This window comes from Tauraco erythrolophus, chromosome 8, assembly GCF_009769465.1.
Source record: "Tauraco erythrolophus isolate bTauEry1 chromosome 8, bTauEry1.pri, whole genome shotgun sequence".
Classification (NCBI taxonomy): domain Eukaryota; kingdom Metazoa; phylum Chordata; class Aves; order Musophagiformes; family Musophagidae; genus Tauraco; species Tauraco erythrolophus.
In genome coordinates, this window is record NC_141472.1 from 4,333,856 (window position 1) to 4,356,623 (window position 22,768).

Below are 22,768 nucleotides of genomic sequence, written 5' to 3' on the forward strand. Positions count from 1 at the left end.
ACGAACCTCCTGTTCGTGCGGAGGGAGATGGAAGGGGTGGACATCAAGGTGGGGATCAGCCCTCGGGACGTGGGCTTCACCCACAGCAGGTCCAGCTGATGCAGGTGCCTGAGGGTCAGAGGGGAATGTGCTTCAGCTCTGTCTGCTTTCCACCGGCCCAGATTTGGGTTTAGCAGCTCCCCACTATTTAATCATCTCGCATCCCATTCCCATCTGTCGGATCACAGCGATTGAGCAGGATGGGGCTGCTTTGCAGTGAGGCTGGTGAGGAGAAACCACAGAAAGACTCAGACTTTGGAAAGATGCTGAGAAATCCCAAGTGCCTCATCTGAGACCTAGTGAGGATGGGGGAGAAACACCGAGTGCAGAGCACCCAGTCCTTTCATTCAAAACTCTGCTTTGATACTCGTATCCTAAAATCTTCTGTTCTTGGCTTGTGGGCGAGAAACTTGGCTTTCTGTGTAAAAGGGGAAAAAATTTCTCTCTAAACTTCCTCTTTAAAAGCTGTGAACTGAAAAGGAGCAACGCACATGCATTCATGTTTAAAACTCTGGGATTTTAAACGCTGCTTCTGAGCTAAGGGTGAGGAGAGCAGGAGAGTCGCCAAGAGGAAGCCAGCTACCAGGGCTTCACAGCTCAGCTTCAGCACACTGCAAATTTAAAAAAAAAAAATAATAAAAAAACACAACAAACAAGCAAAACCTGGTTCGAAATAACCCCAAAGCAGGTTTCCAAGAGCTTCACTAGAGCTTTTGCACTCAAATTGCCACCTGAGGGATCAACATCACCAGAGCACCAGCTTTTCCCCAAGCAGAAGACCTCCAGCTTTTCCCCAAGCAGAAGACCTCCAACTTTTCCCCTCTCTCCCATTTTGCTTCTTTTCACACGGCACTTGCGCTTTCCTGGGGCTGCCTCCCCACCGTCATGGCAGACAGGAGGAATGTGGCACACCAGGTTTGTTTGGATAAAGCCAGAAGAGGGGATTACCGTCAGCTTCCTAATGGAAAACTGGCACTGCCGTTAGATCAGTACGAGGTTCTGCAAATAAGAATTGGACACAGGAGGGGGAAGCCTCCAAATTCCCCAAACAGAGCAAACTACCAGTACTCCAGGAGGAGCGATTAGGCAGGATGCCAAGCCAGAGCTAACGTTTTCCAAAAATAACTCAGTCAAAAGTCCGTAAACGCCAGGAATTTCAAGCATAGAAACTACAGCCTGCGCGTTCTCTGGCATCCGGCTAGAAGCCAGCCTGCCAAAGCCCGAAGCAATGGTGGGACTCGTCCCCCTGCCTTAAGTGGTCCTGGGAGCCAGCCCCAAGGAGCTGTTGGTGTGGACTGGGTCAGGGCTAAAGCAAGCCACCTTTTGCCCCAAGCCCTCTTGTATATGTTTTCATGCTGGTGGAAAGCACAACAGGAGAGAGAAAGGCTGAAAGGAGCTAAAGTCCAGCTTGCTGCTGCATCCCCTGACCCTGGCAGCCAGACCTTTAGGACACCAATAGGGAAACCACGTGGAGGGGTTAAATCTTCGCCCATCATAGAATCCTAGAATGGTTTGGGCTGGAAGGGACCTCAAAGTTCATCTAGTTCCAACCCCCCTGCCATGGGCAGGGACATCCTCCACTACACCAGGTTGCTCAGAGCCTCATCCAACCTGGCCTTGATCGAGCCCACCATGTTACGCCACGCTTGAACTACTACCGAGCAGGGGATTTCTGGGGAACAAAGATAAAGAAACGCAACTGTAAAACTACTTTTAAAACCCACCAGAAACAGGCACAGAGCTGGAAAGCGTTTCCTATCCCTCAACCCCTTTTTGGTGTCCTGGTGCTGCTGCTGCATGGCGGGGCTGCTGCTTCCTGGAGGGTAGGAGATCACAGAGGTGGAGAAACACGAATGGATGCTACAGCTCTTCGTACAGATGTGCACGGTGTCAGTCAAGATGATTCCTGCAGAAGTTTTCTTCCTCGAGATGACTCCTGCAGAAGTTTTCCTCCTCCGCTTGCAGACAGTCTGTTCCTGCTGCCCCACATCTGGCAGTGCAATTAGGTGGTAGCATTTGGGGAAAATCATAAGGACTGTATGTTTTCTGTGGTGCAGCAGGCCCAGCGCATGCAGCCAGGTCCATACGAGCAAGATCCGTGACGTGCCGCATTTGAAACACCGGATTTGGAACGCGCACCTTTTTTTCTCGCCAAGCCCAGCTTTGCTTATGCCGTTGCTTGGCTGAGATGGAACTCAGGATGTAAAGTGGCTCAAGGCTTTTTTTTTTGCTTGGGGATGCAGAGTCATCTACGTGGAAACATTTGCAAGGCTCAGTGCTTTCCCCCAAACACCCTCAGGAGGAGAGTCCAGCGATCATACTGAGGGTTCAGCACAATTCCTATATAACTTGTATTCTTCCAGAGGTACAGTTTTATTTTCCGAAGGGATAAACCATAATCTTATTAGCTTGGCTCCTTCAGCAATGCAGAACACCCCCAGTCTGATCGGCAGAAGGAGGCAGGGTTTCAGAAAGCAAGCTTGCCTTCTCGTTAAAGCAGGGGCAGCATTTTTTCAGCCTTCTCCCGTTTCAACGGGACATTAGTATGTACGACGTGTGGCTCTGGAACTAGTTTGGTCTAATCCTCCTCCTTGTTTGCCTTTCAGTTTTTAAATTAGTACGGCATCAGCCTGCTGAGGAAAACGCAAGGCTGGCTCCCTTTGAGTAAGTCATAAGAGCCACAAGCTCTGGTTACGTGTGACAGCACTTCCAGAAGCAAGTCCTGCACTGAGCAAGGTCCAGGAGAAGAGCACACAGCAGCCTGGGATGTTGGGTTTCCATCACCAGTGGCGATACAGGGCATTAGAGATAAATAAGCCCCTTCCCAGAATCATGATTGTTTTTTAAACTAAGCATCTAAAAAAGAGTTGACGGTGTTTCCCAGATTTTTCCCAGCTTTCAAAGTATCAAGTTGTCCAAAAGTCTCATTACCAGTAATTTCAACTTTCTGTTTTAAAAAATAATACGTGCAGTTACAACTTAGTTTGACATAAGCACTTATAAGAAATACTCTTAAAATTATACCTATTTCAAACCCTGAGGGAAAAACCCCCAAAACTCTGAGTTTTGAAGCCACATTTGAATTCAAATCATTCTCCTTTTCACATGTAGAAAACACTGTTGATCGACTCAGGGTTTCAAACACTCGGCAATAAGTCTTTTACAAGGCAAAGCACAGACAAAACAAAACAAAAAAAAAAAATCTGCTTTTAAAAATCTATATTTAACAGATAAAATCAACACCATAAAGTAGACCTAATGACACACAACCAGCAAATCGAGCTCCAAAAGATTTAAGATACTCTGGCAGAGCTTGGAAGAAATAAAGGGAGAACTGGTGTTTATCTGGAAAATAAGGATTATCCATTACCAACCAGCTGTTAATTGCTGTTTACCTCTGCCCCTTTAGGGGTAAATTACCCAACTGCAGTATTTCTCTGCTTTTCTTCACTGCAGGTCACTGTCACACAGACCAGAGCCACCGCTAAATAATTTCCTACGCTCAGCTGCAGAGAGCTGGAACATACAAATTATCTCTCTATTTAATAAGGCAAGAGTTCTGCTGGGAAATTCAGCCTGGAGTGAAGTTGTATTAGTAAAATTTGGAGTTAGAAGAGAATATGGCACCTGCCAGGTGCCGCAGGGTTTGCCAGCCCATCCTGGCTTGTTCGCATCGGGGAACGCCGGGAGCATTTCCAGAGCGCCACAGAATATGCCCTGTTTTAGGGTTTTATCAAACATTCTCCTCTACAGTAAAGTTTGCGGATTTTTCTGCCTCTTTGCAACCTCCAGAATCTGGCATTCTGGGGGGAAAAAAAAAAAAAAAGTCAAACGCGAGGCAGAACTGCTCATTAAGATGGGCTGATGTGACCAAAAGAAATGCAAATCAGCCCTAGAGATTGCCAGAAACTGCTCAGCAGACCCTTTGGGCCAGTGTGCACACTGGGAGGACCCTCCAGCCCCCCTGTCTGCCCCACGACGAGCCCCAGGCTCGGGGGGGCGAGGGGGGCAGAACACAAAGCAGGCAGAGACCCAAGCGCTGCCCTGGCTTCCAGCTGCAGAGACCTGCTGGATGGCCCCACCGATGGAGCTAACGGGCCGTCTCCCAGGGCTCCATCGCCACTTTTTCCTGCCAAAAGACGATGGCAGGGAAGAATCCAGCCTTCTGGCATCCTCGGACAAAGAGCTAGGACAGGCTCTCAGGGAATTTGCCAAGCTTCGAGGTATTTTTCTCTCCAGAGTCCAACTTGCTTGTTGCCGACAAAGGAGAGGCAAATTGTTAAAAGGAGTTAAAAATACCTCAAAGACCACCAAGCCCCTGAAGCCTTCCGTCTTCAGAAAGATGTCCTGCTCCCACCTACACCATCCCGCTGTCACCGTGAGTGGTGTGTGATCCCAGGTAGCCAGGGTCCACGCCAGCTGCCAGGGGCAGAGCTTCCCCGTCCTCCTCTACCAGGTGACACCCCAGAGAAGAGCAGTTTCCATCCCTTTTTTTCTTCCCCCCTCCCTTGTTTTCTTCCCCTCTTCCTTTCAGCCTTTCCCCCAGAACCACAACAGCAACACCAGAGCGGTGGAAAGGAGGCAAAGGCCCACGTGAAACACATCTCCCACCTTCATGCTGAGTCAGCCCAATTTTATTCGGGCCGGCTTCCAAAAAGGCACTCGAATCATTTTTTCTACTTCATTTCCAGAGCTAAGGAATCCCAACCAAAGGATGGAGACGAGCACAGCTGGCTCCTTGGAGAGCCAGAGGGTTGCTGCACATCTGCAACGCCCTCCACCTGCTACTGCCTTCCCAGTGGTTCCTGGAGCTGACAGACAAACCCAGAAATTCTCAGTTCAGGTGCAACTCAGCAGACAAATTTAGCTGACTCAGCTAAACGAGGGGGTACAACCTAAACTGCAGCAACCTCTGCAGTGGCGCGATCGCTTGTGGGCTCTGCTTCCATGCAGCATATTTCCAGTAAAAACCACAACCTACCAAAATAAACAACTCCCATGTAAGCACAATTGAAGAGTTATTCCAGACTTTGGCACCAAGTCTGTTCACTTACCCCTCTGCTGGGTAAGCTGGTGGGAGCCTTGGAGCTGGGCAGAGCTGGTGGCCACCAGCGGAGCAGGAGAAGCCAGGGCTGATCTCATCGACCGACGCACTGGGCACCAGATGGTTTGACGTCCATCTCAGACCAGCTTCTGGACGAGGTTTTGCTGGGGAGAGTAGAGGGGGGAAGAAAATTAGTGGTAGTTGCAAGATGATAGGCTTTGTAAGAGGTGCAGATCTACAGTCCATGATCCTTCTTGTGTTTCACTCTGTTTCTTCAGCTTTGGGCTGCATGACATCCATCAGCCGAGATGGTAGCTCCTCCATTAGCCCTGCCTGAAAGTTATTTGCCTTTAACAAAACTAGAAGAACGTCAAAAGCAACTATTGACACCAGGTGTCATTTGGACTGAAGGGTCAGACTACACGGAGGTGGTGGAGGGGAACCATACGTGGTATTAAACAGATCACCGGGTTTCAGACACCATCTGCTGTGTTTTGAAAGGCAAGCCTTCACCAGCAGCGTTTCTCAGGATGCCAGCACGGTTCCACAGGAGCTGCATCCTCAGGTGACACATATCAGAGCTCTGCTGCAGTCAGTGCCATTGCACCCACTTTCTCCAGCCACAGCATCTAGCCCCTCAATTTTCCAGCTCAGCATCCTGTCATCCTGACAGCACTCTGCTCCTTCCAAGACAACCCAAGTCTTGGCAGGGTTCTCTGTTCAAGTGAAAACATTCCCAATGTTGTGATTTTCCATCTATAATTACCAAGAGATTAAATTCCTTGTGAACAAGCATGATTGCTCCCTTAAGGCTCGTCGATGTGCACGCTTTCAAAGAGGGGGAGAGGGAAGCCCAGGGGAAAGGAGAGGAGGAGAGAGGCTGAAGAGGCAAATCTAAACAAAGCATTGATTTTCTTTTTGGAAATGGGTTTTGGCAACATCGCAGATAGTCCGAATTCGGTATATGCTTTGGCTCAAGAACCACCAACCCAGTGGTGGGAGGTGAAATCAAAGCCATGCTCTCCAGCAAGCAAGACGACGACTCTCCATTCAGCTTTCTGCAAGCCATGAGCTTTATTTGGAGGCTGTGGAGCCACCTGCTCAGCTAGGACAAAGCAGCAGCCTTTCAAGGATCCAGCCTGCCCAGGGGTCAAACAGACCTTTCAGAGGTGGACCAGATGCTTCTGTTTAATAGTCTGGTGGGAAAGGTCACAAGCAAGTTGCCCCTCACCCTCCTGCCCTCCACTGTCAACAAGTACACTTGAAGATGATCTTTGAGGTCCCTTGCAACCCTCACCATTCTATGATTCCAAGGCACATGGGCTGAGCTTCCTTCCCATAGTCCTGCCCTGGATGGCTGCCTCCAAGGAAGAGTTTAAGCCTCCAGCCTGAGCTCCGAGGCAAACCAAGGCCACTTACCAATTTTTTTTTTTTTAAAATCTTCCTTACTAATAACACTGTGTATTGGAGTGTGAATTTCAGCCAGCAGTAATAATGAACTCACAAGATAATGTCCTCGGGGAGAGAGCACGGAAATTGGGAGCCAGGATGCAGAAGCTCTCATCAGGCAGGCGGAAGGCTCGCTAACGAAGGGTTTTCATAGATTTTCTAGGTTGGAAAAGACCTTAGACATCATCCAGTCTAACTTTGGCAGCAGGGGACGGTCTGGATTCAAGCAGACTGATGCATCGAGCCTTCTACATCTCGTACATTTTTTTCCGTGCTTCCTACAGGCGATTCTTGCCAGAATTTTTCGGACTCCACTTGGTGCAGAAGTGTTTGATCAGCGTTCCGCCTCTTTACGGAGCTGTCTCTGAAGGGAACAGATTCAGGGGAGCGACAGGGAGTGGTAATTTTGGCTGCATAATCTGGGTTGATTCATTTTAACAGTCTGGTTGACAATAGGTACCACGTGGCCACGACCAAAGAAGTTTCATGGTCTTTACTGAGATTTAAAGTAGGTGTGAAATGCTTTAAAAATGCATCATTACTGCCGGAGCGATAAAAGCTTCATTGCTCTAACGAGGAAAAGGATTGGCCCAAGTTCCAGAGCGATTATTGCTTTTCTCTGTAAGGTCATTCAGTGTCACCAGATTCCTGAACTTCTGTTACAAAGCCACAGAGGAAAAGAGTCTCAAAGCTCCAGATCCTGGAGTCAAGTGACCGCACGCATCATGCCTACGCTACCGAACTTCTGCACCACCCAGGAAGGAGAAGCTTAGATCTTTCTCTCGGCCTCGGGGCACAACCTCTGTCAGGAGGTTCAACTAAAGGAATTACCAGTCTCTGTAAGACAGACACCTCTTAGTCCATCCCATCCCAAGCACATCCTCCTCCCAACCCTTTGGCCAATACTCAGATGGGCACGTTATGCTCTGGATTCTACCTGTGACACTGCATATATTATCCTTGCATTGCTCTGCATTTTTAAAATTTTTTCTTTGAGACAAACAACAACCACGGCATGTCTTATCTCACATTATAAAGCAGGACAGATGTGTCTCTGTAACACATTTTGCAATTCAGAATTGTAGACAGTCAAGGAAAAGGTTTTGAGATGAGACAGTAATAAAATCATTTTGCATTCCTAAATCCATGCGTGTGCTGGTTTTAAATTACATTTTTAAAAGCGATCTTTACTCCAATAGTAAAGTGGGCTATTATACAAGTAACTGAAGGTCCAAGACCAGAGCTGGCTCAGATATTGAGTTTCTGAGCCACAATAATGCCAACATTTTTGGAAAACAACGTCATCTTTAGACCAGCTAAAAAAAGCAAAGAACTCTGGTATTTCTAGACACTGTATGGGGTTGTTTTTGAGACAACACAATACTGCTTTTTCCACATGAGGTAGGATTGTCCCCTCCAACATACTTGGCCCCTGCTGACCCAAACTAGTCTGAGACACAGCTACAAATCTGATGACTCACATTCTCGTGAACGCCCACTGCAGCTTTTGGGTTGTTCATGGGAGTTCAGGGTGGGCTGTCTGGCCCAGAGGGTGGCTGTTTCTCCAAGCTGTGGAGCTCGGCTTGGCTGGGAAACACCTGACTCAGGACACCACACCCTAGAGCATCACCCTTGAAGTTCAGACCTCAAAAGTCCATCACTGCTCGGTCCCAGGGCAGCCACGCCACGCAGATGCCCGAGAGCTGAGGACCCTGGGGAGCAGCAGTTCTCATCCTCTTTCTCCTCCACAGAACTTGCAGTCTAAAAGCTTTGATCATTACGTTCATGACACTTATGAGGAGAAAGCCTGGAGCGTTTCCAGCTCCATTAAGTCTGAACTTCGAGTCCACTTCGAGGTTAGCAGCAAACACCAGACCTTAGTGACGGAGCTGAACCTGCAGTCCCCAGTGCTCGTCCACCTGGAGCCATCCAAGTGTTTCACTCATAAACCCAGCATCGTTCCAAAGGCACAAACTGTACCCAGGTCAGTCCCTGTCCACGGAGGGGTTTGGTTTAGTACAGCCTCGCTGATGTGCTTACGCGCACACGTTTTTTCCATCGTTTCTTGGAAAACGTGGGCAGAGCGCACGCACGTGTGTCAGGAGAGGAAAAGAGGACAAAGGGAAGGAGGAAGCCCATCTCCAAGAAATCACTGATTAAAATTGCTCCCAAGTTCCCGCTTCCTCCACAAACAAAACAGCTTGCAAAAGTCCAAGTTGGGGTGGATAAAATATCAGCCACGTGCCTGACTTACAGCGCTGGGACTGAGGTTTGGGCACCGCTTCAAGACTTTCCCCCTAGGAGTCTATCCAAACCCTCTTTGCCTCTGATGTGGAATAATTTGGAAGTGTTTTCAGGCTGCCGGCTGGGATAACACAAGGGCTATTGTAAACACACATGCAGCTGATCTGCACCAAACCCACACGAATACAGTCTGTGCACACGTAACTAACTAGCACGTATTTCTTAAAAAATAAAAATTAAAACGTGAAACAGCGAGTTAAGGAAAAAGACAAAAAAAAATCACCAAACAGGTCTGAAGAAAAACAGTGATGGTTTATGGAAAGAGTTATGTTTCACCTGATTCTAATAAATGACACGTAAATGCAGGCCACCAGATTTAAGGAGCTACGGATAAGAGACAGCCATAACCAGCTATCATCCAAGCGTGTGCAGTGAAGCAAGACCATAATTTCCATGGATGCCATCTCAAAAATACTGCTGCCAGCCAAGAAAGTTTGGAAACAGAGAGTAACCAGGGCATGGAGACCTGCACAGACTCGGAAATAACCTGCTGGAGATACATCACCCAGGCTGGGCTCTCACCCTGCATGACTGCTGTTTGCCTGACCTCTGCTTTGGGTGGAAAAGGAGAGAATTGCTCTTTCAGAGTCATGGTTCTCTGCGATACTTCAAGGTTTTCTCCACTACAGTGGCCAGGAAGAAACTCATCTCACCTGTGAGACGTGTCCCAGCTGGCTTAAACGTAGAATGGTCTTTTGGACCTGCCCCAGCTTTCAAGGCAGGCTGATAGGAGCCTGAAAACTGGTGTCTTCATAGATGGCCTCCTGGGAAGCCATGGCCAGATGTTGGCACCGTTCAGGCACGGCTACACTAGGAGACGGAGCATCTCCTCCGAGAGGAGAGATGAGACAGAAGTTGACACATGTCACATCAAAGCTTCTATCTACCACGGCAACTGCTTTTCCTGCAAGGAACAGAGTCTTGCCGTATCTGGCCCCAAAAGGACTAAAGATCTCCAGGCATTTCTGTCCACCGTGCCAAGCCTAGGCTGGGACTTGAAGAAAACAACAGCAAACCAGCCTGTCAAGTTTATAGATAGTGATTTTTTACGTCTTGCCACTGGATGGATTTTGAGCAGAACCATTCCACTCATCAGTGGGGAGAGTGAACCTCGGGAGAGGGAGGAGGGGAAATGAGATAGCAGAAAGATTTCTCTACAGTAATAAATCCTTCTTGATAACAATGGAGCAGCGTACAACCATGCTGTGACTGAACCATCTGCAAACAATAGTTCCCCGAGTAGGAAGTAGCTGGAAACTGAAGTAACATTTCACGTGGAAAGGCACAACTTCTTTGCTCCTCCACTACCAGCGCTACTTTGACCAACCTTGTACTTGAAGCAACGCTTAAAATAAATAAAGGGAGTTATTCAGCCCTTACCCGGGTCTTTGGTGTCTGCTGTAACCATAGAGCTCATGGGTTGGATCCCACATAACAGGCTCAGAGGAGAAGAGAAGAAGGACTGTGCCCTCTGAATGAGAAATCTTGGGATTCCTGCCCCAAGCTAAGCTGGTTTTGCAAAAAATATTGTCTTCTTGGAACAGCTTTGTTGTAGGCTTGATCCAAAAGCCTATTGAGGTCTGTGATTAGACTTCCTCCGCTGCAGCAGCCTCTGAGCACAGCGATGTCATCAACCTCTTCCAGCCCATTCATGGAGCACGTCTGATGCATTTCCCAAACCAGAAGACAGGTGCCGAGATCCCACCAGACAAAACCCATCACCAACCATTGTACAAAGGTAGACAAAGTCCCTGATGTAAGGCACATCTAAGACAACATGCAGAAAAGGGCGTAAAACAATTAAAACACCTAATAAAGCACCGAGGGAAGTTGAGAGCATGAATTTTACATGAGTTCATCATGCACAACGCTTAGTTTAATTTAATCAAGATAGCAACCGAAGTGCAATCCTCTGCAGCAAAATCCTTCCTCAAATCTTTGCCCTTGCCTGAAAGGCTTTGCTTAAGGCTTAGGCTTTGCTTAGGTGTTTGCATCAAGGCTGTAGGTTAAGACAAAAAAAACCTCTGAAAATCATCCTCTGTTTGGTGACCAGTCAGGGTTACACATAGAGGTGAGGACTGAGAAGAATGTGAAATACAATCGAGCGGCAGAGGTTCCCAAAGCTTTTCTGGTAGCAGGGGAAAGTGCCCAAGGAGAATGAATCCAGTTTGCAAGGCTTGACTTCTTAAGGTCAAGTCGTTCAGCTTGGAGGTACTTCAGCTTCAGCTGGCTGGAGGTTCACCCACCGCAGGGTGACAGGTAGCTTCTACCTGTACCAATATGGGTTACTCAGTTGGTATCACACAGGTGTTTTTTTCATGGTGTGACCCATAGCACCACTGAGAAGACAACTCCTGTGAGAAAACTAGCTCCAGTTTGGGAGCAGCAGGGACGTCGGGGTGGCCACATGGGTCTTGCTTTAAGCAGCAATAAACTAAACCATTTGCAGTGCACGGACACTTTCCAAGGAGAACCTGTGTTGGGCAGAACAAAGGATCAGAGACCTTCAGGGCAGCACGATAACTGCTCCAGAAAGTGGAAGGAAAGCCAAAGACTAACAAGAAACACACAGGCTGGTGCTGGGAAAAGCAGCCAGAGGCAACGATCTCTACAGGGCCCATATTCATTTGGGCTTATAAACAGAAACATTAAGGAGACTCTCCAGACTTCAGTGACTTTTCATTCAAACGAGAAACATTAGGAGAACATGGTCTGCACAGACATTAGCACCTTCCACAGAAAGGTAAGGAACATTGATCCAACTCATGGCTCAGGACAGTTGGGTATTGTACAAGCATCCTTCGCCAAGCCAAGGTTTAGAGGTGGGGAGAGGGTGGGACAAAGGTTCACGCACATCCTTTGAGGGGCTGATTGGCAAAACAGTCTAGGAATATTCTCAAGGCTAGAATAAATTAAGACATTCATTTTCTCGAGATGCTTGGGATGCTCCGTAATTTTACGACATCCAAAGTGCTAAGAAAAGCAAGGTGCTGCCAAGATTCATCGCTATTCACACGTCAAAGGTCAAAGAGTTGCAAAAAGGTCAGTTTTGTGGGTTATGAACATCTGTAGCAGTCATATTCAGAATGTGTGCAGGGTCCAAAGCGCTCTCTATGGTTAAGTAGCAAGCACGAGCTATGGTGATGATGTAATACACAACTTCTAGCGCTCATCAGGACCAGCTTAGCACGTGAATCAGTGGCTGGTGCTAAAGATATCTTGCAGCACACAAATAAGGCCTCGCTATTTTCACAGCCCATGAAGCCTGCCTAGCCTCAGACGAGGGGAGATGGTACAGCACGTTTGGCAACACGAGCTAGAAACTTGGCGAGAAGTCTAAGAAGCCCTTCAGTCTTCTTAACGTTTTGTTTCTCTTAAGGTCATTAAAGGTGTCACCTAAAGAGGCCACTTCCCACCTCCCTCTTCTCCCCACCTTTATGAAGCTGTACTGTCACGAAACACCAGACCAACAGCGAGATGGCAACCACCTAGTTGTATCTACTCTTAGATGGTCAGGAGCCAGAGCAGAGGCGAGGAACTTAAACAGCTCTTATGGCAACAAGATAAAAAACCCCGTTATTTCTAAATTGCTTTCAGAGCTGCCTCATCTTGACAGAGGACAGTAGAGATGCCAGCCAGGTTCCTGCTATTCCCAGCCGCCATCCAGTTCCTCAGGGACAGCTGAAAAGTCACAGACAGGCGGCAGAAATGGATGTGGTGTCAGCCTCTTTTCCCTGTAATGATCATTTTACGAGATCTCAGCTCCATTTTTCGCCCCCCTCTCTGTTTCTGCCGGTGGAAGCACTGATGGTGAGGACAAACTAACCCTGTTCCAGCCAAACCAAGCTCTGGCTCACTGTATATCAAAGTTGGGAAACTCCCAGTCAGCTCTAATTAATGTTATAATTCCAATAGGAAGGGGTGTGGCTGCGTGAACTTCAGTTTAGACAAAAGCAAATGTGCTTCCACATCGGACACCACTCCCTCCGAAACACACAGAAATTCCCCCTGCCCATTTCCAGCTCCTCTCGAGGTGCTTTGGATCAGAAGACCTCAGGCCATCTGCAGATTACGAGTCCTGACCCCACTGCCAGGTCCTTGCACAACACAACAGGGAGGAAACTTTACCGGTAGGAATTCAGTTAACAACCTCCCTGCTGATATCATCAGAAATCCATAATATCTGCACACTGGAGGCACATTCCTTCCTTCTTCAGAGTAAGGCATTGCCTGCAACATAGGAAAAAGTCAGCTGGAGAAAGCCAGCTTGACTTGCATACGGGCCAGGATTTCCAAGAGCCAGATCCAAAACGAGTAGGAGCGACACGAGAGCCCTGTGGCTAAACCTCCCGTTCTGCACACATCAGCCCAGGTTCTTCAGAAACACCTACGTGAAGGCATCCGGCGGCTCAGCCAGCCTTTTTTCCCGCGTCGCGATGACAGCGTGAGCTGTTCCCAGCGCTGGCATGCCTCCATGGTTATTAGCAGCTAATAACCCAAGCATTTCTGGGCTCATCATCAGAGTATCTGAGGGTTTTTCAAGAGTTCAGAAGTATTTAAGAGTTTGGGTCGCTTTGGCTGTGGAAAATCTAGATGGAAATCTCCGTGGCTTGATCCTGAATACTCCTTGTAGGGAGACATGGATGGTGCTGGGCTCTCCAAAGAGGAATCCTGACCTAGTGGGCAGTCCCTTTGTAGTGCCCAGGGAGAGACAATTGCCCCAAGTGCTGGAAGGAGGTGGTGCTGGTTGAGACATGCAGGTACCTGATTTCTCTGTCCTGGTCGGCTTCGGTCAGTAGATAGACTCCAGGCTGTTGAGACCAATGCAGAGGTAGAACCTTGAGGCACCCTAAAGAGTCCAAGTAGGCCCCTCACTACAAGAAGGACATTGAGGTGCTGGAGCATGTCCAGAGAAGGGCAATGAAACTGGTGAAGGGTCTGGAGCACAAGTCTTCAGAGGAGTGGCTGAGGGAACTGAGCTTGTTTAGCCTGGAGAAAAGCAGGCTGTGGGGAGACCTTATCGCTCTCTGCAACTACCTGAAAGGAAGCTAGGTGGGTGTTGGTCTCTTCTACCAGGTAGCTAGCGATAGGACGAGATGAAATGGCTTCAAGTTGTGCCAGGGGAGATTTAGATTAGATATTAGGAAAAAAGTATTTACTGAAAGAGTGGTCAAACATTGGAACAGGTTGCCCAGGGAAGCGGTGGAGTCACCATGCCTGGAAGTGTTCAGAAAACATGCGGATGTAGAACTTTAGGACATGGTGGTACTGGGTTGACGGTTGGACTTGATGATCTAAGAGGTCCTTTCCAACCTTAATGATTCTATTTTAAGATCAACCAGGTTGAGAAGAGGTACTCAATGGCATCAGCTGGGAAGTGTGTAGGGAAGCCTGAGCAGTTTCCAGTTTTGGAATTTGGACCCTCATTGCATGAGGCCATGTCTAGAGAGGATCTGTGCTGAATCCCTGCGTCTTGCAGGGTACACTGAAGCCACTACTTTGGTGGGGGTTTCATCTGAAACGCTTGCCGGTGCTGCTAGAGAACACAACAGCTCAAGGGTTACCTGCCACCTGGCCCAGCTCCAAAGGGGTACAGTCACCAACTGTAATTGCATGGAAAGTGAGGGTCCTCCGTACTACATTGAAGCCTCGTCCCCGTTGACCTTCTTGGAGAACTAAAGCTGAGCACCAAAGCCACTCAGAACACTTGTCTCCATTCCAGTTATCGTCCTAGAGCTCACGCACATCTGGAAAAGCAAAAAAAAAAAAAAACACCCCCAAGAAACACAATGCACTGAGTAAGATGCCTTCGACCTGAGTCACTGAGTGGGACGCAGAGGAAAAAACACTCGTTTGGAGACAAGGTGCAAGGCGTTATGCCAAGGAACTGTGCAATGAGCAAAACAAACCAAAACCCCCCCCAAAAAAAAATCACACCCACCGGGAAAGCTGCCTGCCTCGAGGAGCCCCACAAATCAGAACTGCTCACAACAGCTCAGCTATCTCTCAATGTTCCTGTAACCTGCAGAGCCAAGACATACAAGCATCCTGGGATCTCCTGGAAGAAATTTCAAGACTCAGTAGCAAAAATAAATCATGTCTTAACGCACTTACCCTTAAACGTCTCCAAAGCAGTTTAGAACATTAAAACATGTCTCTCCCCCATCAGCCTTCTAGTGGGACACGTGAGGATCGGAGGCTTGGAAATGTAACCACAGCCAGGAGGGTCTTCAAAAGGCAGCCATCATCCCAGATGGGAAGGAGGAAAGTCAATGTGCCACCACTTGCAGAGATGGAGTTTCTATGAGCTGGTTTTTAGCCCACCGCCCCAGGCTGTGCTTCGCGATGGGTTACAGTCACACCAAATGCAGCTATGGGCCACTTTCTAACTGTAAAAAAAAACCCAAAAAACCACAACCCTGTTGTAGTTTGGTGTATTGTGGGTTTTTTTTTTCCGTATTAGCTTTAAAAAACATAGTTCTTCACTTCAGGGCAAATGAAAGATACTGAATCAAAAGCTTCTTTAACTTTTCTCCCCATGAGTCCCCCTAAAAGCCTTTAATAGGCTCAACTAAAATAGCTTTTGATGATGTTTCTTTTTTAGTTAGTCCAGCCAACCAACAAACACTTGAGCCATCTACTTCGACTTTTCTTTAATCTGCATTTCTTCTTTGGCAAAGCTGCATGGTCCTCAAGCAGGTATCCCTACCAACTAATACAGGGACATACCACCACGTTCTCCAGCTCAGTGGACTTTGAAACCTCAATATAAGTAAGATTTGTCAGACACCATCTGCTTTTGTTAGATATTACTCTCATCCGTAGGGGACTCTTCTCTTTCCTTTGAATCTGGCAGAACAAGTCCTACTGCCTGTAGATTTTTATGGAGGTACATCAAGTTCTCCTTCCACGGAGGGCTCCAGTACATAGGACTGTATAATCAATTCCGTATGAAGATTTCTGAAAAAAAAAAACCAAAATCTATTCTCTGACAGAGCCTTCCATGGATGGATTTTTAAATTCCTTCCAAGTTACTATTAAAAAAGAAAAAAAAAAAGAAAAAAATTTATGCAAATAATGTATAAATTAAGTGTTAACAGCTCTTGTGATATTTGGTGCTTTTCCCAGAGCCTCAGCTCACAGGGGTTAACATGAGAACCCAAGGGATTGCGTGTGCTCCTGAGCCTCGCGTTTGCAAAAAAAAAAGAACATTTCAACAGTCCCAGAAATAGGTTAAACAAACATTTACAAAGAATCATACAGGTATCGCTGAGCTTGCCTTGGAATGAGAGGAATCTGCTGGATGGGGGCTCTGGTGTCTATTTCAGGACTATTTTCTCCAATCCTTTTTAAGTCTGTGTTTCCGAGAGTTAAAACTTCACTGGTTTTAGCCAAACCCTCGTTTTATGTAAGGCACAAAGGGAACAATATTTATCATCCAAACAAAGAAGCCAATTCTCTTTCCTCCCTGCTCCCATTTTTGTCTTCTGCCTCTAGACAAGAGCGTCCCTTCCCTGTCCTAATTAATAGCTGGATCAAGGCTCACCTTGAGGTTGAGAGTTTTACAGAGAAATTAATTACAGATCCTGACTTTACAATTACTAGTCGAGACGCTCACGTCATCTGCCACAAGACTCCCCCCAGGCTTTACCTGGCTAGAAAGCAGCTTGCAACGCGCTGAGAGATGACTTCAAAGGTTGGAGTGAAAGCTCATCTCCAGAGAAAGCACGAGAGCATAGGAAGGGTCACCAAAGACCTCCGTAATGATGAGGTCATAGCTGGGGGACATCAACAGGTCAGAAGGAGAGAGAAACAATAATAGGTCAGATAAATTTTGGCAAGTATGTTATAACGTAAGAGAACGGAGACTAAGACCATAAGGAGATAATGAATCTACTGCCCTGACGACGTGACACTGAGCATCTGCTGAGGGTGCTGAGTAGCTGTAAGTCTATTAAACAGGCTAAGACTGAGAGTGGTTAGAAGAAGATGCAAGATCACAGCAGAGAGAAAGCTCTCCTCAGACAAGACATCTGAAAACGTCAATATGCAAGATGTGTTCTCAGCTCAGCCTTTGGACCCAGCAACACGCCGCGGCTTAAGAAGATCAAGATCACTTGTGTACTTACATCTCTGACCTGCAAACGCTTACATATGCGCTTTGGTAGCTCCGCATTCCATAAATCCTCTTCCCTTTCAGGCTCCAGTGATGGAAAAATGCTCTCTGAGCTCACAAAATACTCACTGAAGCCAAAGGAGAACTTCAGCTGGAGAAGCGCGGCAGAAAGTCACAGTCTGGAGACTACGAAGGACTCCTTGCCTACAAACCCAAACTTTTAACTACCAGGAGACCTAGACAGGAGCTGGCACTGCCATTTGCTGCTGGATGGGACATCCTCACACTACGTGTTTGTACAGCCCGTGGTGCATCTGGGGTCCGTCCTCTACAGGCAACTTTGGGCACACACATAACTTAGCAGCTTAAAGTCAAGGTCTTACCTCTACAGGTTTATATGGTGGGACAAAACACCACCGTTCATAAACCGGTACCAATTGCCCTCCATGCCCCAGGTGCTCAGCAGAGCAGTTAGGAGCACATCTCCTAGTTGTAAGAGGAACTATTCATTAAGAATGAGCCGGTCCACTGGAAAAAGAGCGCGTTTCTCAATGTATCCAAGGCTTTGCCAGCCAATTCTACCAATCAGCTTGGAAAAATTACTAAGAAAGAAAAAAAAAAAAAGGCAATTAAGTGTCATGTTAGCAACATATCAATGCAAACGGGAATCCCTCACACCACAGACTCCCGAGCTGTTTTTACAGTCCTTATTAGAGGCACTGTTTTGCTGTGGCTAAATCCTTTAAAACTGTCTTTACAAAATAAAAAAAAAAAAAGGGAAAGTTCCCGAATAACTGTCACGGGGAAAACAAAGCAAGAAAAGAAGAGGAAACAGTGAGTTGTGGACCACCGTTGGTGGGCACTTGAATGGGAGCCCTGTGCTTGACACCACCGCGACGTCGAACAAAACCCAAGTCAAACGGCTATTTGTCAAGGGGTCCGAATGCACACAAGCGGTGAGAACCTGGCCCCGCTGTAAAAACGTGTCAAGGACTTTTCTGTAGGGCTGTGCCGAGCCCCCTGATGGATCGCTGTCCTCGGAGGACAGCATTGTGAGCGGCAATAATAAGACATCTGGTCCGTTCTCTTTCTGAAAGAATATTTTGGCTCAGCTGGAACCACGCGAGCGGCTCCTCGTACAATGCACAGACGCAGCGTCTCATCGCCACCGATCCGCAGCGCCGGGTCCGTCCTTCCCCTGCATCCGGCAGCATCCCTCCGATTTCAGCCCCGCCAGCCCGGCTCTCTATCCAGACGGCTACGAGAGCACCAACGTTGCATCATCCATGGCAGCCTCCATCACTCCACCACATCCCTCCTTCTAGATCTTGCCTGTTCTTCTTGCACAACGATGAGCTGGAAGAACAACCAGGCATCTCTACCAGCTTTTCCCATACGGAGACTTTCCCCAGCAAAGGGGACAGCCTCTGAACAAGAAGGGCCGGCGTAAATTATAACGCCTGATTTATGTAAAAAGCACAAAGTTGCTATAGAGAGTTTCAGTTCTGAGCAGGTTTTACCAAAAAAAAAAAAAATGGGAAGAAAAAAAAAATAGGGTCATAACGCACTTGAGCGGACCTCTCGTGACAACCTGCAGCCGACGAGTGATGAGGGGAGCTGGGAGCTGGCTGGGGCCGGACTCGGGACAAAAAAATAAGGGAAAGAGAAGCCAAGAAAGGAATAGCAAAGCAGAGGAAGTAAAAAGAGGGATGTCTCTGCGCTTCAGCTATTTCAAAACGGAGGCCCCACTTTCCAAATACCGTTTCACCGGGGGAGGGAGGGAGTGGGAGGAGAGGGCAGGCTGCCTTTCATTTCATTTTCACTTTGAAACACCAGTTTTTCCATGTGGCCACTGAAGTGCAAATTTCCACCGAAACCATTTTGAAAGAGAGCACTCCTCGGAGCTGAAGTTTTCCAAACCACATCTGTTCAAATTTATGAAGCCGTTTCAGAAAGCCCCCAGCCGAAGGAGCTGCCAGCAGCATTTCCCAGCACAGCACCCAAAAACACCCCCGCACCCAGCGAGGGGTGGGCACCAGCACCCAGCAAGCTGGAGCATGGCAAGCCGGGCTAGGACAAGGGCTGCCAAGGTAACACAGAGACTGATTTCCTCTGCTCCAGCCTTTGGCACGGACCGTGCCAGCGCTGGGAAGAGAGATAAGGAGCCACAGCTGCCGGGCGTGGGGGTGGATGATAAACGGGGTGCTCGGAGACGCAGCCCCCGCGCTGACCGCCGACACCTCCGCAGCCGCTGGCTTGTCCGGAGAGCACGAGGCTGCCCGGCTTTCCATCCTTTCCGAAGGCAGGTGGGCAACCACGGGCAGGTGGTGGGTTTAACACTAAAGGATGAGAGACGTCACCCATCGGCACGTCTTTCCAACTCCGCCACAGCCACGCTGGACCCCGGCTCAGTACCCGGGGGCAGGCAGATGGCTTTGTATGAATGGCTCGTAGGGATCTGGAAACCTCTCCAAATTCCCCACTGGCACCCTCCCCCTCGCCCGGTCAGCAGTTGGCACCGACAGCACTGTGCGCCCCAAGCCGTTGCGTGCAGCTGCACGGGTTGAGGAGGGGAGGGACAGGGCTCCGGGAGCAGGGATGGTTCCCCAGGCTGGCAGCTGCAGCTGATGGCAGCAATGCCCGAGGGAAACAGGTGGCCCATTCCCAACGGCTGGGCGAGAACGCTGGCACCCAGGGCCAGCGGTGCCTTTGTAGAGACAGGACCCGCTGGCTGGGTGCCCGCTGCCGACAGCTAATGCCAAAGGAGCCGCCCGTCCCCAGCAGCCGAGGGAAGCTCAGCTCCGCTGCACCCCGTGAGGCTCCGTCTCTAAGAAGAGCTAAGAGGAGGGACAGAAACCATCACACCCGCCACGGCGGTCAGCTTCGCCTCCCAAAAAAGCCCTTCGCTCCAGTTGGTGGCCAGCACCCGACGTCCATGTTACTTTGCATCCCCAGCTCTGCCCCTTCCCAACAGGCTCTGGCCATGGAGCCGGCCGGCTCACCAGTACCCCAAATCTGCTCCCAAAGAAGGAGACGTGCCAGGCACCGAGCTGTCCCCCACCACTGCGTGGTCCTCCCCTACGACCTGCACCCGCCTCTGTCTGAAGACTCTCCCATCTGGGAGAGGGACAAGGACATGCAGACCCCTCCTGACTCCCACCAACCCCACTGCAGCTTATCTTCTGGGTTTGCAGCACTCCCATCATCAGCTGTGGAGATCGCTGTCCCAGAGTCATCCCAGCCTGTAAAAGCACGTATTTTGGGTAGTGTGGCCACCAGACCCCAATTAGGTGGCATTAGAGCACAGTAGCTGGTCAACACGCTGCTCCTTTCCCAGAAATTTTAAGGTCCGTGTGTTTTGCAGTGCCAAGGAGTCCGTTGACATTCATTCAGTTGAAGGCATCTAACCTTGCCTACAGAGCACACAGACCATGGTCTTTCAACGCATTCAGAATGGCTCATAACTTTCTACTGGGAAGACCTGAAGATGACAGTGATCCATACCAGTCCACTCTGCTGTGGGTTTCCAAGAGCCTTGTAAGTGTAACACCATGTTCATTTTTCAGAGATGAATAAAGACAGCGGGTCTGGGACACTTCTGGTGAACAGCTACCAAGGACAGACATGTCACTTCCTTTCTGCAGAGAGGACATCTCTGTGGAAACATCTCATTGCCATCCTTCCAGGGCCAGCCACCTCCAGCACAGAGCTGCACACGGAGGAGTAGGACATCACTGACCTCCCTCCCAAGGGAGCAGAGGCAGAAAGCTAAGGAGGAGGCTAGAGCAGGATCCTAACTTCTGGTCAGGGGCACTCCTCAAGCTCTGGATGTTGTTTAATTCATCACTATTTCTCTTCCAGAAGAACCACTGGGGGCCAGAAAACGGGCTCGCACACTGATTGCCTGCACCATTCGACTCCTAATGGTCCCCAGTTCAGCTCAGACCACAAAACCATCTTCTTTACAAGTACATGTAGAGCTTCATCATCCACTTTTCTGAATCACACGACTCCCACACCACACTCAGGTTTCCCTGTGCACATTCCCGCTGTTTCAAGGAGGAGATTGCGTCCTCTCTTTCCTTATCACCATCACCCCGTGTCTCTCCCCTTTGATCTTTGCCAGGTGCCAAGAAGGGCCCACAAAGCCATTTATTTATTGATTTAATTTTTTTTTTGGCGGGGGGGGGGGAGGTACAAATCTCCCTGCAGCCACTGCGCAGCAAGCTCAAGGTGCTGGGCTGAGCAACCTACCACCTCCCTAACCCGTGCCCTCGAAACCAGCTGGCAAGCCAAAGTTCTCTCTGACAAGCAAAGGAATCAGAACTGACGTGATCAAAAAAAACCCAAGCTCAATTCCTCTTGGCAGGATATTAATTTAGAAACCCTCTGGTGTCCTCGCCCCAACTCACAACGAATTTGGATCCAAGTTCTCCTAGTGCCAGACGACACAGAGATTTGACAGAGAAGGTAATTGGAGGAAATGGCTTTGTAATCTAGCTATTGTGCTGGCAAGATCCAGCTCTCCTAGAGAACAAGGTTCACTTCCTGGCACGGCTGATTCATCATCCTTTATTTGTCCCCAGTGCCTCTTGACTTTCCTCCTCCTGGCAGGGACAGTGCGGTCCCTTCAAAGCAGCCTCGGAGGTCTGCTGGGCATCCAGGCTTTTCCCAGCCCAGTGAGTGGCAGCAACAGTGTGATGAGCCCCACGGGGTCACCGACTCCAAGGGGCAGGGTGAAGAGCAGCCTCGAGCAAGTCTCATGGTCTGCGCTCCTTGGGCAGGACGCACAGCGAGTAGATGGAGCACAGGTCGCAGATCATCACACGCAGCATTTTTCCACTCCCCCCATAAAAACAACCATTTTATTGACCTGTGCGTTCACGCCGTTCCACTGATGGCTTTGTTTTCCCAACTGCCGTTATCCAGACTGGACGGTGAGCTGCTCTGGGTGGACGTCCCGAGCTGCACCTCCGAGATCTGATCATTTGGCAGCGGGGGCAGCATGAAACCCTACCCCTGCTAGCTCCTGCAGATCCCACCGATGGCCCAAAATCCCCGTCAGAAGCCCCGTTAAAACGAGCTCTTGCCCTTCAGAAGGCTCTTCTCTACTTAAATAAACAACCTGGAGTTCTGCTCTGCTCCACCCTCCAACGTACCCTGCTATCTCTGAACATATCTTTTAGTTCCATGATTCCCTGATGAAGCCAGCACCAGCACGTTGAGCGCATAAGAAGCCAGAGATTTCGTGGAGGAGGAGGGGGAAGGGGAAGAGCTCAATGATTTTTCTTCATCTGCTAGCAAAAAAATACTAAGATAGTAAACATCTAGCAATCACATAGGCATGCCTGGGAGAGCTCTTACCTACTGGCACACAGACCTCTCATCTGGAATTCATTTATTCATGTTCACTATTGATGCTATTAGGCAAAGGGGTGGTTGGAGAAGGGCATGTTCAAAAGAGACGTGAAGTTACTGAAGAGGCCGCTCTCCACTGTCTAATGTCACCTTGGGAAATAACGTAACTGAACCAGCAGACTAGCGCTTGAGAAGAAGAAACGTCATTTCAGCAGCCTAAAAATCCAGTGTTCTCAAAGAGATATGGCTCCCCTCATCCCGAAAGGCAGGATACTCCTGCCTCCTGTCTGCAAATTCATTAGTGTTATCAGAAATAGACGGCACCTCTATCGTCCTGGAAGTCGTAAAGGTCCAAACTCATCCTTGGGATCAACCAAGATGAGCTGCCGATGTGGCGCCTGGCTCTGCCACTGGTCATCGCTCATCACACCTGGCATTACCCCTGAACAGCTTATGTG

The 22,768-nt window shown here is 48.8% G+C and overlaps 1 long non-coding RNA gene across 1 annotated transcript in view; it reads right to left on the bottom strand.

The window, feature by feature from the left end:
- Window positions 1-14,427, bottom strand: part of LOC147528289 (uncharacterized) — a 48,530-nt gene extending 34,103 nt beyond the window's left edge. The window contains exons 1-2 of the long non-coding RNA XR_015222297.1: window positions 14,401-14,427; window positions 5,094-5,247 (exon numbers count right to left, since the gene is read on the bottom strand). This is a non-coding gene — a long non-coding RNA (uncharacterized LOC147528289). The remainder of the gene's footprint in view (window positions 1-5,093; window positions 5,248-14,400) is intronic.
- Window positions 14,428-22,768: the final 8,341 nt, after the last annotated feature.